Here is a 17,025-nt window from a genome sequence, read left to right on the forward strand (position 1 = left end):
AGAGGAAGCTAAAATGCGCTCCACGACAAATCCTGAGACTCGAGAGTAACAAATGTCGACCAATACCGATTCAATCCAAAATATCCTAGTCTGTTTCATTTCGTTGGAATAAAAAATACTATGTTGTATAATTGTAGAGATATTTCAAATCCACCGCTATTAGTAGTAGTAGTATAATTTTCTCCTTAAGAATGTCGTTAATGTATGCTTCTGCCAAGGAATCGAATCAGGTTACTTATTATTTAGTAATTGGTATAACCTAGGTATTAGAAGACCTCTATTATGATCGTGTGACCGTCGCCATCTGTCATGCACATCGCGACCAACACACGACACGATCAGTTTTATCGGATGTCCTGCCGTTAGCGCTGCAGACTCGTGAACTTATTGGATGGTGAGTGGTTAGCATTAACTTCGCGTCCGCTAGTTGTGTTTCCATGTGTAAAATTCCATGTATTTACGTACTTATAAGAAAAAAGAGAGAGATATGATAGCCCAATGAATATGACCTCTGCCTCGGATTGCAGAGGGTGTGGGTTCGAATCCGGTCCGGGGCATGCACCTGCCACTTTTCAGTTGTGTGCATTTTAAGAAATGAAATATCACGTGTCTCAAACGGTGAAGAAAAACATCGTGAGCAAACCTGCACACCTACCAGAGAATTTTCTTAAGTGTGTGAAGTCTGCCAACCCTCTCATTCTGGGAGGAGACTCGAGCTTAGCAGTGAGCTGAATATGGGTTGATACCGACGAAGTAAAAAGAACTTTTGACGGTCTCCGTGGCGCAGTGGTATGCGCGGTGGATTTACGAAACGGAGGTCCTGGGTTCGATCCCTGGCTGGAGCGATTGTGGTTTTCCTAATTGGTCCAGGTCTGGCTGGTGGGAGGTTTCGGCCGTGGCTAGTTACCACCCTACCGACAAGGAACACTCCTTTCGGTTTCTAAACGACATCGGATTTTCCTCCTCCTAACAAGTTAGCCCGCTTCCATCTTAGACTGCATCATCACTTACCATCAGGTGAGATTGTAGTCAAGGGCTAACTTGTAAAGAATAAAAAAAAAAGAACTCGTAATATAGAGAGCAGGTACAAGTTCAGCAATGCTGTCGTCAAAGCTCGACAGGTAAACGACATAAACAGGTTCCGTACGCGGCAGCTGTTTGTCGACAATTACCACTTCCTGCGTACAAGGCTTCTGCGCACGCCCACCGCGCCACCATACTGCATTACTGCATTTCAATGTATTAATTACATTCAATTATAATTATTATCTAGAGGAATGACATTTTTTTCTCATACTGATAGTAAACGGAGCTCGCCAACACATAGGAGAAGCGTACCTACAGCTCGTGCGCTGTAGCATGGTGCGGGTGACAGTTCGTTACACTCTTGAAATTTTGTAATGGTACGTATTATGAACGTCATAAGGCAAATGTCACCCGCACCATGCTACAGCGCACATAGTATAATGGCTTTAAGCTCCAAATCCTCTCTCCTAAAAGGAGGGAGATCTAGCCCTGAAATTGCTACTTGACAGAACAAGTATATGGCCCAACTTCAGGCTGCTTTTCAAATTTCATAGCTGTTCTAAATCAACTAAAAGTACTTATACTATAAATTTTGATTCCCTTGTAAAAGTCGAAATATGTACGTTTTTTGCTGTATAATGGCAGGCGTCCACGGATCCGCATCGTACGTATCGTATTGAACGGATTTTTAAATTTCTAAAGAAATAAGATACGTTCGATGCGATCCGTACGATGCGGATTAGTGGACGCACTTGTATGGCATTCTATACAAAGAATACTAAAATCCGTTTGATGCTATGCGTCCGATACGTACGATGCGGATGCCATAAAGGGCCGTTTTTATTTACGTTAACTTGAAGTTTAATTTTTCAAGGGACTGTAAATATATGGGTTTAATTTAATATCGATACTTCCACGGGTTTCTGAAATAGAGAGTCTAAAAAGACAGACGGACAGACAATCTTCAGGCAGACAGACATACACAGACAGATGGACAACAAAGTAAAAATAAGCTTGACAACTTCGTTCGTAGTACTCCCGATGGTCTGCGCGGGCCGGAGGGCTTGTAGCGATGAATGAAAAACCCACGACTGGTGCACCTCACTTTCCCACACGCACGATTTTACACCCGCGCAGTCTTTCCGCGACTGTCATCGACGACTAGACTGTCATCAACGAACTTGTCAGACTATAGGTTTCTGTTTTTTTTTTCTTTTCAAGCTACGGAACCCTAAAAAAACTAGGATTTTTAGTGTAACAATACAGCATAGCAACAACGCAATGCACATAAATCGGTCCGACGCGGCTTGCAGCTGCCGACGTAAAAAACAATTATTCAATGAACACACAATTGTTTTATCCAACGTTGATTTATTATAAACACTTAACACTCGTTTATTATGAAAGAGTTTGAAATATTCATTCCGAGTAGTAACTAACGGAAATAGTTTTGTTTTTACGATAATGCATTATGTAACACCTTGTTATACTAGTACTGGGCATGTGTCGATTGAAGAATTACTGAGGCATGCTGCGTAGACTATAGAACGGGATACATACGTGAGAATCAGAATCATTTATTTATTTGCAAGAAACATTACATTTAGCCATACAAAGATATTCTTCTGTATTAGGTATCAATGAAATTACAATAAAATAAAATCATAAATAAACGCAAAAGTTTGTATGGATGTATGTTTAGATGTTTATATGGATGTTTGTTACTCTTTAACGCCGCTACTACTGAAGCGATTTGGCTGAAATTTGGAATGGATTTTACTCTGGATTAACACATGGACTACTACTTTATATCCCGAAAAAATTCATGGTTCCCGCGGGATTTGTGAAAAACTGAATTTCACGCGGACTAAGTTGCGGCCATTCGCTAGTTATATATAAATTAAATGACATTAAGTTAAACTGAAACAAAATTACAACTATTTTTTTGAAGCATTGGCAAAGTACTCTTGTATTTTCAAGATTTTCTTAAAGTTTATGCTTGCTGATGCTTGTGTTATTTGATCATCTTCTTGATGTCATTTTATGAAGACTAAAAGTGTGGCTGGTGGGAGGCTTCGTCTGTGGCTAGTTATCAGGACGTAGCGTTTTAGAGTTCCGGTACGATGTGGCGTAGAAACGGAATGTGGATTTTCATCCTCCTAACAAGTTAGCCCGCTTCCATCTTAGATTGTACCATCACGTTAGATTGTAGTCAATGTCTAGCTTGTAAAGAATAAAAAAAAAGAAATCTATGTGCTAAAATTGACATCATAAAAGGCAGTCTCAGTTTTCTTCGTAATTTCTCATTTCAGCTTATCCGTGCTGTCCAGTTACATATTTGTACACATTTTATTAAAATCGCATAATATAATCTTAATTCTCTCTGTGTGTACACACACACAGACGTGTGTAGTCTGCCAATCCGCATTGACCAGTGTGGTGGACTATTGGCTTAACCCCTCTCACTCTGAGAGGAGACTCGAGCTCAGCAGTGAACCGAATATGGGTTGATAACGATGAATAGACATGTTGTGCGAAGTGCATTAAAAAAGTTAACTTACTCCAATCGAATAAACACACCATATTAGTATCATAATAATTGCGTCCAACAAATTAACTCCACACCAAATACAGTAAAAGGTATGATGTTATTATGTGACTACTTAGCTACGCAGCTTCGGAACAGGTGTCAGTACTTTGTACAGTACAAAATATTTGTGACGTCATTATTATATTCAGAGGCACAATTATCCGCCCACTTTAATATACTCGCGTCATATTAAAGAGGGCGGATAATTGTGCCTCTGAGTATATTTATGTTAGGTATTCTTTGATATAAATGTCTGTAGAACGTTAATTACTGAGTATCTTTTATTAATCACTGCACGGTTACAATGTTAATAGCTCCTACACATCATGCATAATATATTCCAGCTTAATCATCGTACGACCTCTTTGGCGCAGTCGATAATGAGTTGTTTTGTAACAGGGTCCTGGGTACGATTTCCAGTTAGGGTCATTTCAGGACAGGACAGGATAAAATCATTGATAATAATTGTTGTAAAATCACGTAGTCAAAGTCATTTCGTTGAAATAACTAAATTAGACGATCACAATTACATTATAACCCTGCTGGTCTGGGCTTCGGTAGTGACTTGACCGTACGTCTTTGCCCAGGATTAACCATCCATCCAGACGTACGGTCAAGTGATTTAACATTCCTGAATTCTTCGTTGTAATAATAGGTACCTGTACTATAGGTATGCCGTGATAGCCCAGTGGATATGACCTCTGCCTCCGAGTCCGGAGGGTGTGGGTTCGAATCCCGTCCGGGGCATGCACCTCCAACTTTTCAGTTGTGTGCATTTTAAGAAATTAAGTAAATCTCACGTGTCTCAATCGGTGAAGGAAAACATCGTAAAGGAAACCTGCTTACCAGAGAATTATCTTAATTCTCTGCGTGTGTGAAGTCTGCCAATCCGCATGGGGCCAGCGTGGTGGACTATTGGCCTAACCCCTCTCATTCTGAGAGGAGACTCGAGCTCAGCAGTGAGCCGAATATGGGTTGATAATGATGAATGATGACTATAGGTATAGTGCCTTTGATGTACGAGTGGCAAGGGTGCTTGATAATCACTTAACATAAGATAAACGGCATACTCGTCTTCCCGCTATAATAGTAAAACAATTAAAGTAACATAATAAAAAATATTTCATTTAGAATTAATACAATTAGGTAAACTAGAAAATAAAATTGCCTAGTGTAGAGTGCTCTTGAAACAGAACATCGCAAATAGCAGCTCGCATTGAGTTTTAGCTCTTACTGTCGCGTCACTAGTAAATCTCGTCATTCAATTTTGAACCCTATCGCTTTAATAATATGTGTCAATTTCATTTCGTGTAGTGGTAAATACATTTGTCTACTTTTCACGCCGTGGAATATGATTTCATCTCAGGGAAAGCTGATTGCGTTCTTTCGAGATGGTTTCAATACGTCTGACCTGTGAGTCTAGACTGTTGAGTGTTCTTTTTGTTTTACCTAATCAAATGGTATTGAAAATTGTATAGAAATTAGCTTTAAAAAGAGTGCAGTAAAAGTCAGGGGCGTAATTGCGCTATTTTAAAATCGTTGATCCTCAGAAGAACCAAAGTCACTGATATAGCTCAGCGAGTCGTGAAGGTAAAGTGGCAATGGGCAGGCCACATAGTTCGAAGAGCCGATGGACGTTGGGGTCCCAAAGTGCTCGAATGGCGACCTCGCACCGGAAAGTGCAGTGTTGGTCGACCCCCCACTAGGTGGACCGAGGATATCAAGCGGGTTGCTGAGAGCCGCTGGATACTCGCGGCTCGAGACCGTATTGTTTGGAAGTCCATGCAAGAGGCCTATGACCAGCAGTGGACGTCCATCGGCTGTTAATGATGATGATGATTCTCTATGGCTAGTAAAAATATATCGTAAAAAATAATAAAAAATCGAAATCCTTATGCCAAATCGAAAACCTTTTGTCAACACAAATTATGTTAGAGTTTCATTGAACTCCAAAAAAAAAACAAAGACAAATATTATAGATAGGCGATTAAAAGGAACACCTAAAGGCTACATTTGTGTAGCTTTATGCTTATCAGTCAAAACTAAACGCACGTGATGTAAAACATAATAATATTATTGAACTGATAGTGAGTTTTATCTTATCTGTAGAAAACGTCTGCCCTCAATACGTATCGCTGATTTACGTATGTCCGCGTCTATCTATCTACCTACTTAATATATTCTAAACGAGCAATTCTTGTACATATTTCAATATAGTATATGTTTAGTGATAGTGATAGCCCAGTGGATATGACCTCTGCCTTGGATTAGAAAGGCGTAGATTTGAATCCGGTCCGGGGCAGGCACCTCCAAAATTTGAGTTGTGTGCACATTTTAAGAAATTAAATATCACCTGTCACAAACGGTTAAGGAAATGCATCGTGAGGAAACCTGCGTACCTGAGAATTTTTTTAATTCTCAGCGTGTGTAAAGTTTGCCAATGGTCCAGCTTGGTGGACTAACGCCTCACACCTCTCATTCCTTTTTCTGTGTACTTTATTATTAACCCACAAATAGGTACTTAAGTTACAAAAAATACCTACTATAAAACAAAAAAAAAATTGTTAATTATAAAATACTGTTTATCTGCCTTTTCTTTTCCAAGCAGTTAAAAAAACATTGTGTAACGAAAAAAATATTTGCACATACCTTTGTACCTTTGTTTTGTAACATGTCTTAATAAAACAATAAAAAATAACTACAAGATACTGCTGATAATTGTTATAACGAAACAAATTATTTGCACATGCTCGTATCTTTGTATTACAGGATATCTTAATAAAACATTTCCTAATTGTACGTACATTTTGGTCTCGCTGTTATTATGAATTTCACAAAGCACCGACATCAGGGCGTGCTTGATAATCGGCCGGGTTTCGTAGATAAGTCACGTGCATACAGTTTAACAACAGGCCGATTGCAACACCACCTTTTAAACATGACTCATAGTACTCGAATGCCTTTGAAAATGTTGTATTATCGGTTATCTTCATTTTATCAAGTGACTTCAAAAAAAAAAACATACGCGACTCAATTCGCGTATGTTTTTTTTTTTTATTTTAATGTTTGTTACCTCATAACTAATTTAAAACTTTATTAACTAATTTAAAAAAATCTTTTATTGTTTGAAATGTATAACTTCCAGATTGGCGCCATTTAATTTTCATGAAAATCGGTTTAGTAATTTAGTGTTAAAATCAAAATAATTGGAATACGTCTTTGAAGTTGGTTCCATTTTTATGTTAAAAAGGTTATTACGAAACAATTTTCAGAATCATTGGCAGGTATACAAATAACTAATATATGTATACATATACATATATAAAATATAACCATCATTGGAGCAGCCTGGCCCTAAGGTGGGCCGTTTAAATAATGATAATACAAATAAAATATTAACCCCTCTAACGATGAAGCATTCTCTAAAACCATTTAAAGAAGGTCGTACACTCTCTATAATAATTTAAAAGAAATGCTATGTAACTTGGCACCTGTACTTAATTTATTTATCAGTGACTCGAGTATTATTACCCGTAGCGTAGTTTGTACTGAATTTGGCTCTTATTGCCGTTTATATTTTTGTTGGAATCAAGCATAGACTTCATAAAAAGTGCAGACACCGTTTACTGATTAAATTGTTTAAAAACTTATTAAATTGTTTAAAAATTAACAGTATGCTAATAGTAAAGCAATATTGTAGAAGTTGTTTCGACTGCGACTGCGATTTATTATTTTCTGAGCACCCGTGAGCGAATAACGCCCCATACATGGCACGAATGGATGACGTCGTCGATACGTGAAATCGTTTATTTGTATGGGTATTCAAACAAAATTACAAATATCTTTGTCAATTGTGCGTTTATGTTTATACTTCATAAATAATTAATCAATGTCATATTGAATGTAATGAAGCTAAAAATGTATGATTTTTTATCTAATTACATTAGAGATTAAGATTAAGATTACTAACATAACGTCTTTGTTTTTATGTATTAATTAGGTTATACTGACCTTATTTACCTGAATGTCTCTTAAAAATCAATATAATCAAACCTAGTTATCATCCCCTTTCTGTCAGTCCATAAACGTACACGCCGACACGCACCACTCGGTGCCATTATTGTGTTTGAGCTGTCTGACAGCGAGATACCGTCTGCCTATTTTAGTCTATGGTATCAAGATTTACTTTTGTATGTGCAATACGAACCGACGATGACTGCTTTTTCCGGCGACAGTGTCAAATGTCGGCCGCCCGGCGGGGACCTTGCTTCTATCTTTCACCTTGGAAGTTTTTATTAGTAACCACTTTCCAGACCCGACCTACTAACTCAATCAAATCCTAAATTAACTCAATCGGGCATCGAAACCAGGACATTGTATGTGAAAACCAAGATATTCCCATCTGCATCAGTGAGGGCGTTTCTACGTTTGTTTGATTTCTTTTTCACTTTATTAGAAACGTTTTTACATTCGTTTTTATTTTTTTATACACATATATTAAAGGCGAAAGTTGTGTGTGTTGTTACCTTTTTACGCCAACTATAACTGAAAGAGCAGCTATAACTAAAATTTTGAATAGAGATTAGAATTTGACACAATGGCTACTTTTTATCCCGGAAAATTCCAAGGAATTTATGGAAAAGCGAAGTTAACGGATGAAGTGGCAGACGTCTACTACTCATATTTAAAGAATTGAGGGTTCCAAAGCGTCTTGGTTTGAGAAGAGTTACCAAAGTCAGCCAGACCTTATTGTGTTATCACAAACTTGGCCTCTTTTCCTCAATTTATATTTGTGTTGATATCAAGATCGGTGTGTGTAATACGAGTCGGCGATGCCAACTCCTTCCGGCAAAGGTGTCAACTGTCCACTCGGCGGGGACCTTGCCTCTAATTTTTCACCTTGGGAGTTTTTATTAGTTAATCATTGACGGCTACGCCTTTTCTTTTCTGTGTCACTTTGTCACACCTTTCAGTGAGACTTTTACGGTCTATTCATGAAAAAAAAACATTAAAATCAATTGGTCCAATATCGATTGATTGTTTCAGTTGGCAATTACTTAATGGGTTTTTTTTTATAAATGCTAATTTAGCATCAGTCTGATTGTTTTTGGATAGTTGGAGGGGCAGCTAGATTTATTGGTCATGTTTTAATTAGTAAATATGTTTAATATTGATGTAAAACTTAACTTTCTATAGGACCTGCCTAGTTAGATGTTGTCAAAACTATTTGATCATGATCAAACGAGAGGTTCATACAAATTGCCTCTATAGGACACAGGATATATTTATTGGCGTTAAATATTTTCAATGTGTGAGTTTACCTCATGTGAATTTAAGTGCGAGACAAGTCCAATAGAAGATAAGGTCTAAGATGTAAAATCTTCCTTAGTAAATTCAGTTTAAATAATGTACGCCTTACACGAATAATGTGAATAGTTTTTTAGAGAATAGTAAACGTATATAGATACTCGTACCTACATTGGAATAGAATACAGAACTTGTTTTTTTAAAGTCGGTTATGGTTTTAAAGCCTCTTAAAATCCATTACCGATTTGCAGAAACCTTACTCACAGTGTTTAAGTTTCTCTCAGAGTATTAAATGACAGTTATCTCTCGGTATCGTGAGTGAAGTGCATTACGGAAATACGTTTTAAATAACTCGTTTGAGTGAGTCAGTTATTATTGAGTTTTATGCGTCAGTCAGTCGTTTGTGGGTAATTGATGTTAATGCCGTACCGATATTTATGTCATTATTTTCTTATGGCGGCATAACAAATAATTAAATATGTATCTATATTACCTCATTGCATTTAAATGTAGTATTATGTTACAAACTTATTTTAAACCCTAAGTTTGTTTCTAGTGTAAGTAATCCATCCAAGACCTTACTTGCGCCTGAAATAAATAACCGGCCCAGTGCGAGTCCGAAACGCGCACAAAGGGTTCTGTACCATTATCTATAAAAACGGCAAAAAATCACGTTTGTTGTATTCCTATTATTCTGTATATTAGTATTTCAGTATAGCGGCAACATAAATAAATAATCAGTGAAAATTTCAACCGTCTAACTATCACGGTGTTATCGACCCCCATCAGATGGACTGAGGACATCATTGTCGGCTCGAGACCGTGATGTTTGGATTTGGATAATGATGGTGATGATGAAATATCACGGTTCCTAAGATACATCCTGGTACAGAATTCTAAAAAGGTATTGGTGAGGCGTGAAGTACTGCTCAAGTTAGGTACACTTTACTTTGTTTAAAAGAATATTGTTTATAATGCAATGAGCAAATCACAAAGAGAAGCCACCGTTAAATACTACCACAAATATACAATAATACAGTTATGTTTAACTAATTACCTTGATTTATGATGTGTGACTAACAAGCTGAGTGTATCCTTTGACGCTTAGCCAGCACTAGCGGTTTTTTTGCTTTGGCGTAATTTCGTAATTGTTTTTCCGTGTTCAACGCTATTGCGCTCATAACGGATTCTACGCCTGGCCGTTGTTTTGTCCTTTGTGTGGATATTTATAACACAGCAGTGGAAACGATTAAGTGGACATGTGGGACAAACGACATCAACCGAATCGCAAAAAACCTCACAAACTGGTAGAAAAAATCCTTTTATTTGACCCATGTACTTAATATCTATGTACCGGGTACCTATGAATGTCTAGCAGTGAAGATACGTCGGTTGGAGCAATTTTGAATATGATTTTTTTTAACTACTTTACCTACTTGGGTTCTGTACGTCGGAAAAAAGGAACCCTGTTTCTGTCCGTCCGAAACGCCCGAAGTATATAACCCTAATATTCGTAAATCGTTATAAGTACTGCTTAGAATTAAGGCACCGCGTTAAAAAAATTTTTGCAAAGGAATCAAAATTTTTTAACGTTATTTAATTTGGTAACTAGAAGAAGGTTTCCAGAGGTTACCACAAACTTTACTCTTTATAATATTAGTATAGATTAAGTTAAACGTCACGTATATTCAAATGAACAGTTAAGTACTATTATTGAAACTATAATGTTTCGATCATATAATTTTTGTTTGCGTCAATTTTCAATACTCCCAAATCACCGCCATGTTGCAAATACATACAATCACATCAAACAATACATCAAAACGGTTTTATGTGATTTAATTCCTAGCAATTAATCTCCGTATGTAACCAAATATGGCGTCACGCGCTAACTGGGCCAGAGACAACGGTCCCCATCATTAACCCGAACACCCACTTACAAATTACTGTCCCCAATTCCAAATGTTGGGCCAATCAATCCGTCATTATAATCGCAACATCGTTCCGTGTAAAGCCATCTACAGATGTGCCAACTTTCAACAACACCCTGGCGGTGAGTATTACCAATATGAATTCTATGGTATTACTTTGGAGAGATGGGCCGTGCACAAGGTTTAAACAAGGGTATGCATTATACGTACAAATTATACGAAATTGATAATTCCTTCAATACAGGTTTGTTATGATTCCACAGGGTAGGCAGTGCATCTTTTCGACTATGAAGTGCACGCCACTGGATCAGCTTCCGTGTTTTATCTCAACGGGATCTCTTGATATCGCAATGCTTTCTTTGTCGCCTCCTTCTTCTCCGTACGTCGACTCTTATGTCAATTAAAAAAATATTCAAAACATATTAATTATAATATTTTGCAAAGCATATTGATGCTGGGCCATGGGTGGATATATGTGCAACGAATAAGGGTCCATCAACCTCACAGACTTAAGAAAAACCATGCTGGGTTTAGAGAATATTATGATCAAAGTTAAACAAAATGCGGTGTTTATCAACCTAACATACTCGTGCTTAAGAAAAAGTGGGCTGTTTATCTGGGTCTTGGTTAGTCTTGGAAGTTGGTATGTCTGTGTTAAAAAGTTGGCCTAATCAATCCGTCATTGTGATCGCAACATCGTGCGAATAAATGGCGCCCACGCGCTGTCGCCAAATTTGGTGAGAAAAAAAAACAATGGCGCCCGTTACGCGCGCATTGTCGGCGGGAAACGAAATATGTGTCAGTGTTGGTGTGTTGGTCAATGTCGGGCCAACAGACTAGTTCTTTCCCGCGATTGTGTGTGTGTGTAACTGAGCTTGTCTAGTCTGGGCGTGCTTGCCCATCATTATTATCTGTCTTATTTTATTTTATTTTATTGAAAAACTGCATGCCGTATTTAACTGATAATATCTAAATCCTCCAAATCCGCCATTGTTACATTATCGTGATTTTATTGACCAACTGCATGGCCAGCAGTCATCCTTTTACTAACTTCAACAAGTCAAAATCACTTTCAAAGAAAGCCTGCTTGAAATAAATTATTATTCATTATTAATTTTAATAAATCCACGCTGACGTGGTCTAGTTTTTGCGAGATTAACGCATGAAATACGGGCATATCTATACTAATATTATAAAGCTGAAGAGTTTGTTTGTTTGATTGAACGCGCTAATTTCAGGGACTACTGGTCCGATTTGAAAAATTCTTTCAGTGTTAGATGGCCCATTTATCGAGGAAGGCTATAGGCTATATATTATCCCCGTATTCCTACGGGAACGGAAATCACGCGGGTGAAACCGCGCGGTGTCAGCTAGTATGAAGATATTCCTTTAAGATTTTTCTTTTTATGTACGTAGGCTGTAGTACATAGTAAGAGCGTATAAAATATGTAACAAGAGCACGTTGCCTAGAGAATCGTCTGGACAAACGGTAACTGGGGCGAAATGTGTAACACAGATTTATAGCTTTGCGTTACAGTCGCAGGCTCGTTGAATGTAATTGAACTCAATAGTGTAGCGAGAAGTGTAACAATGAGACTAGGGTTTCAGAATAGGGATAATGGGAATGGTATGCTAATAGTAAAGCAATTTTGTAAAAGTAACAGGGTATCTGCGATCATTACTTTCGGAGGTACAGGGATTTAAAGGGTCAGATTTGCGGCGCTACCGCGAATACCTGAAAGACGCCCCATATAAAATGGTACGAATTAATGACGTCGTAGGTACATAATGATCGTTAGATTTGTGTGGGCGTTCAAACAAAATTACTAATATCTTTTTATTATTTAAATATTGAAAAATGTCACATTTAATGTAAGGAAGCTAAAACTGTATGAATTTTCATCTACTTACGATAAAAAATTTTAATAGATTTTGAAATTTTATAATCTTATTTATTTTGCAAACATCCAGTCTGTCTTTGCTTTTTATGTATGGATAAAAAGTTAACATTGACCTTATTTACCCGAATGTATCATAAAAATCAATATATTCAAACCTAGTCGTCATGCCCATTGTGGATACGCATTCCCAATTGTGCCGTGATAGCTCAGTGGTTATGACCTCTGCCTCCGATTCTGAAGGATGTGTAGTGTGACATGACGGGTAGCAGCGACAGTGATTGTACCATTATTTTGTGGCAGAGGAAACACCTCGAGCAGGTCCCAGGTTGTTACTTTGGGTGTAGGTTTAAGGGATCCCTTTAGAATGCATAAACAGTCACCTTCCCTGCCCGACATGTTCTCCATGCCCACACTAAACAATTTATGATAAACAATAATAACAACACAAAACATTATTGCACAAAATCACTAACGCGACTGGCAGCGTGACGGTGTCTACGCTGCCTAACAAACAACTGAGCCGAATATGGGTTGATAATGATGATTCCGAGTGTCATATGCTATATTTTACCCCAAATTCTTGTGGTAACCGGAACTATGCGGGTAAAACCGCGGGGCATCGGCTGATATTTTTATAATTATCATTTTCCCGCATAAAAGGGAACGTTATGTTGTCGCCGGTTCCCAAATATAGGATTTAATTGATCAGGGATATTGGTTTAGGTGCTTCAGATACTATTGGTAAACATGTTAGGAGAGAGTTGTACGTTTTTATCGTCGATCTCAACGGTCGTTACACATCCTGTTTGCCATCGTTCCGTCTTATCCCCGGGCGGTTCGTGATTAAATAAATTAGCATCGGTTTCCTCTGCGTTTGACGTTTGTTTATCTAATAGATTTAATTTATAGTGTACGTTTGGTAGCCCAGTCTTCGATCCAGAGGGTGCAGGTTCAAATCCGGTCCGGGGCATGCACCTCCAACTTTTCAGTTGTGTGCATTTTAAGAAATTAAATATCACGTGTCTCTAATGGTGATGGTAAATCGTGCTCAACAGTGAGCCGAATATGGGTTGTTAATGATGTACGTTCGATTTATTGTTTTACTAACAGAACCATGTGATTATACACGCGTAGTTCTCATTCCCGTGGGAATACGAGGATACAATATAGCCTATGTTATTCTCTAATAGTGTAGCTTTCTGTTGGTGAAAGATTCTTTCAAATCGGTCCAGTATTTTCGTTAAATACAAAAATAGAAAATACCTTTCCTCTTTATAATATTTGGGTAGATTTCTAAAACGTATACCTATGCTCTACGCATGCAAACGTTTTCCTCACCACCTTCAATGTGTGTATCTTCAAGTCAAAAGTGAATAGATATCTTCTAGGCAAGCGCGTTCCGCCATAGGCTGCATCATCAAATTCAAAATTCAATTATTTTAATTAGGCTTAGTTTACAAACACTTTTGAAATGTCAAGTTATGTCATAAATTAATCTAATGGTGGTAATAATATTCGAAAACTTAAAATTAAAGTTACGATGGTTCTAAAAGAGCCCACAACAAACTCAGCCAAGGTTTATTTTTTTTGTTTACCACCATTTTACAAACTTATCTAGAACTAAGCACACAGTCGTATAATGCAGTTTAACAACACGCGTTTTATCATTTATCATCGCTTACCATCGGGCGTGATTGCAGCTAAGCGCTTGTTTTATACATAACTAGCGGACGCCCGCGACTTCGTCCGCGTAAAAATTGATGTAAACTTCTCTACCTCTACCTTACCCTACTCGTAAACCTACCTAACCCTACCCTACCCTACCCTACCCCTACCTTACTCCTACCCTACCGCTAACGCTAACCCTTCCCTCCCCCCCACCTTACCCTACCCTAACCCTACCCGTAACCTATCCATACCCTATCCTACCCTACCCCTAATCTACCCCTACCCTACCCCTACCTTACTCCTACCCTACCGCTAACCCTAACCCTTCCCTACCCCTACCTTATCCCTACCCTAACCCTACCCTACCCGTACCCTACCCCTACCCTACCCTACCCCTATCCTACTCCTCCCCTACCCTAGACTTTCCATATCCTTCCCCTACCTCTACCTTGCCCCTACCCTACACTACCCCTACCTTATCCGTACCCTACTCTACCCTACCCTACACTTTCCCTAAATTACCCCTACCCTACCTCTATCCTACCCCTTCCCTACCTCTATCCTATCCCTACCCTCAGCAAAATTGGTCCAGCCTTTTGTGCGTGGTGCAATGACCAAAAGACTATAATTTCCCAAGCGACTTCTATGCTAATACTATAAAGAGGTAAAGTTTGTGTGGTTGTCGGGGGTAATCTCTGGATCTACTGGGCCGATTTGGAAAATTCTTTTACCAATAGAAAGCTACATTATTTGCGAGTGTCATAGGCTATGTTTGGTCCTCATATTCATACGGGAACGGGAACCACGTAATTGAAACCGCGGGGCGTCATATAGCGGCATTTCTGCGACTTTCAGAAATTTTGTATTATCTCCGAAACTATACAGGAAGAAATTTTTTTTAGTACAGATATTTTTATATTTTGTACATAAACAAAATTTAATGAACACGTATTTTTTCTTTTTTTTTTTAACTCAAAAATAACAAAGTTATCGTTAACTAAAGTTATTTACGTTTAAACAGAATTTAAGGGTCACCCTATCGCTGTACTAGGTAATAGGCAACTACAAAATCAGCTGGTAGGTACTACGTTAGCGAGCGCCCGCGCCGAGGGCCGTTGACCTTTGTGCGTTTATTTTATTTTTGTTTGATACCTATTATTTTTTATAATAATTAAAGGTCGTCACTTTTGAGCTAAGTACCGATATTCTCTTCATACTTTATTGGGCTTAGGACCATCAATAATGAATAATGTCTGAAGTGCATGCGTAATAATACCTATGAACCTATGAACTTTCGATTGAAATAATAAAATACAAATGATGATTATTATTACGCAAACTTTTGCATTAAAGACGTATTTAAAAAATTGTAATCAGCTTATTTACATTAATCAATGATATCTACTTACTAAGTTTGTTTTTGTTAATTTTAAAATGTTAATCACTGTATTTTAACAATTGTTCGAAATGAAGTCCATTCCTTTCAAGGCACAACCGAACACGTTTTAATAAATTAGTTTATTTAAAACACTTGTTCCTCACATTAGGCACTGCGGGGTTCAGGATTCCTTGGGCTAGCCTAGGAACACAATACAGTCGCATCATTTCGTAATATTCGCGATTTGAAAATCCCGACATAGTGGCTTGCACATGCGATTTATTAATTAGGTAACTTAAATGCGCACGCGACGGCAGATTGTCTGTCACTGGTCGCCCATCGGCAATTCGGTAGGCGTCCTCAGGAATTTTTCGATCCCCTCACCTCTGCCGCCCCCGTCAGCCGAAGCCGAAGCGATATGCCTACGGCCGGTATTTCTTTGTCGGCGTCTTGCAAAGTGCCGCCAGCAGTTGCGCAGTTTGTTTGGTAATGTGTCCATTATTTTGTTATTTCTGAGACATAAATTGAAAAAAAAATATTACATAAAATGTATCGAACTGTTTGTAGATTTATGTTCTATTAATGATACAGAACCACGAACAAAAATATCCGCACTAAAGACCGAATCACCCTGTATAACTAATTAACATACTGTAAAGGGCAAATCTTATCTCTATAATATCCTTGTGATTATTAAATAATTTATTTTGATAAGGATTTAAGTTTAGTTGTGTAAATAATGACGTAAACCTTAGTTTAAAATTTAAATAATTTATTAAAGTACTAAAGGTACTATATCTGCTAAAATATAAAAGATAGATATATGTTGTCGCGGACTTTTTTGTAGAACTTTTAAAGGTTCAAAAAGCCTCCATACATTTATTTCAGTTATACGCAATGGTTGAGGCAGCGCATGCGAAAAAGTAAGTTTTTCGGTCTGACCTGTAAGAGAAAACCCGCAATATCTCAGTAGTTATATATGATAGAAATATAAAATATAGCCTATAGCACTCCCCGATAACGTAGCATTCTACAGGTGAAAGAATTTTTAAAATCGGTCCAGTAGTTCCGAAGATTACCCCATTTCAAAAAATTGTTACAAACTTACAAACTTACAAACTTACAAACTTTACCTCTTTATAATATTATATATATATACATATATACATAATAATAATAATTTGTGAATATAATGAAATTGTTTGCCATGTGTTGGTGGACATA

The 17,025-nt window shown here is 37.7% G+C and overlaps 1 protein-coding gene across 4 annotated transcripts in view; it reads left to right on the forward strand.

Annotated features, from left to right (window-relative positions):
- LOC112050393 (dual specificity tyrosine-phosphorylation-regulated kinase 2-like) overlaps positions 1-17,025 on the forward strand; it is a 161,508-nt gene that overhangs the window by 54,681 nt on the left and 89,802 nt on the right. The gene's annotated exons all lie outside the window — the stretch shown is intronic.

This window comes from Bicyclus anynana, chromosome 25, assembly GCF_947172395.1.
Source record: "Bicyclus anynana chromosome 25, ilBicAnyn1.1, whole genome shotgun sequence".
NCBI classification, from domain to species: domain Eukaryota; kingdom Metazoa; phylum Arthropoda; class Insecta; order Lepidoptera; family Nymphalidae; genus Bicyclus; species Bicyclus anynana.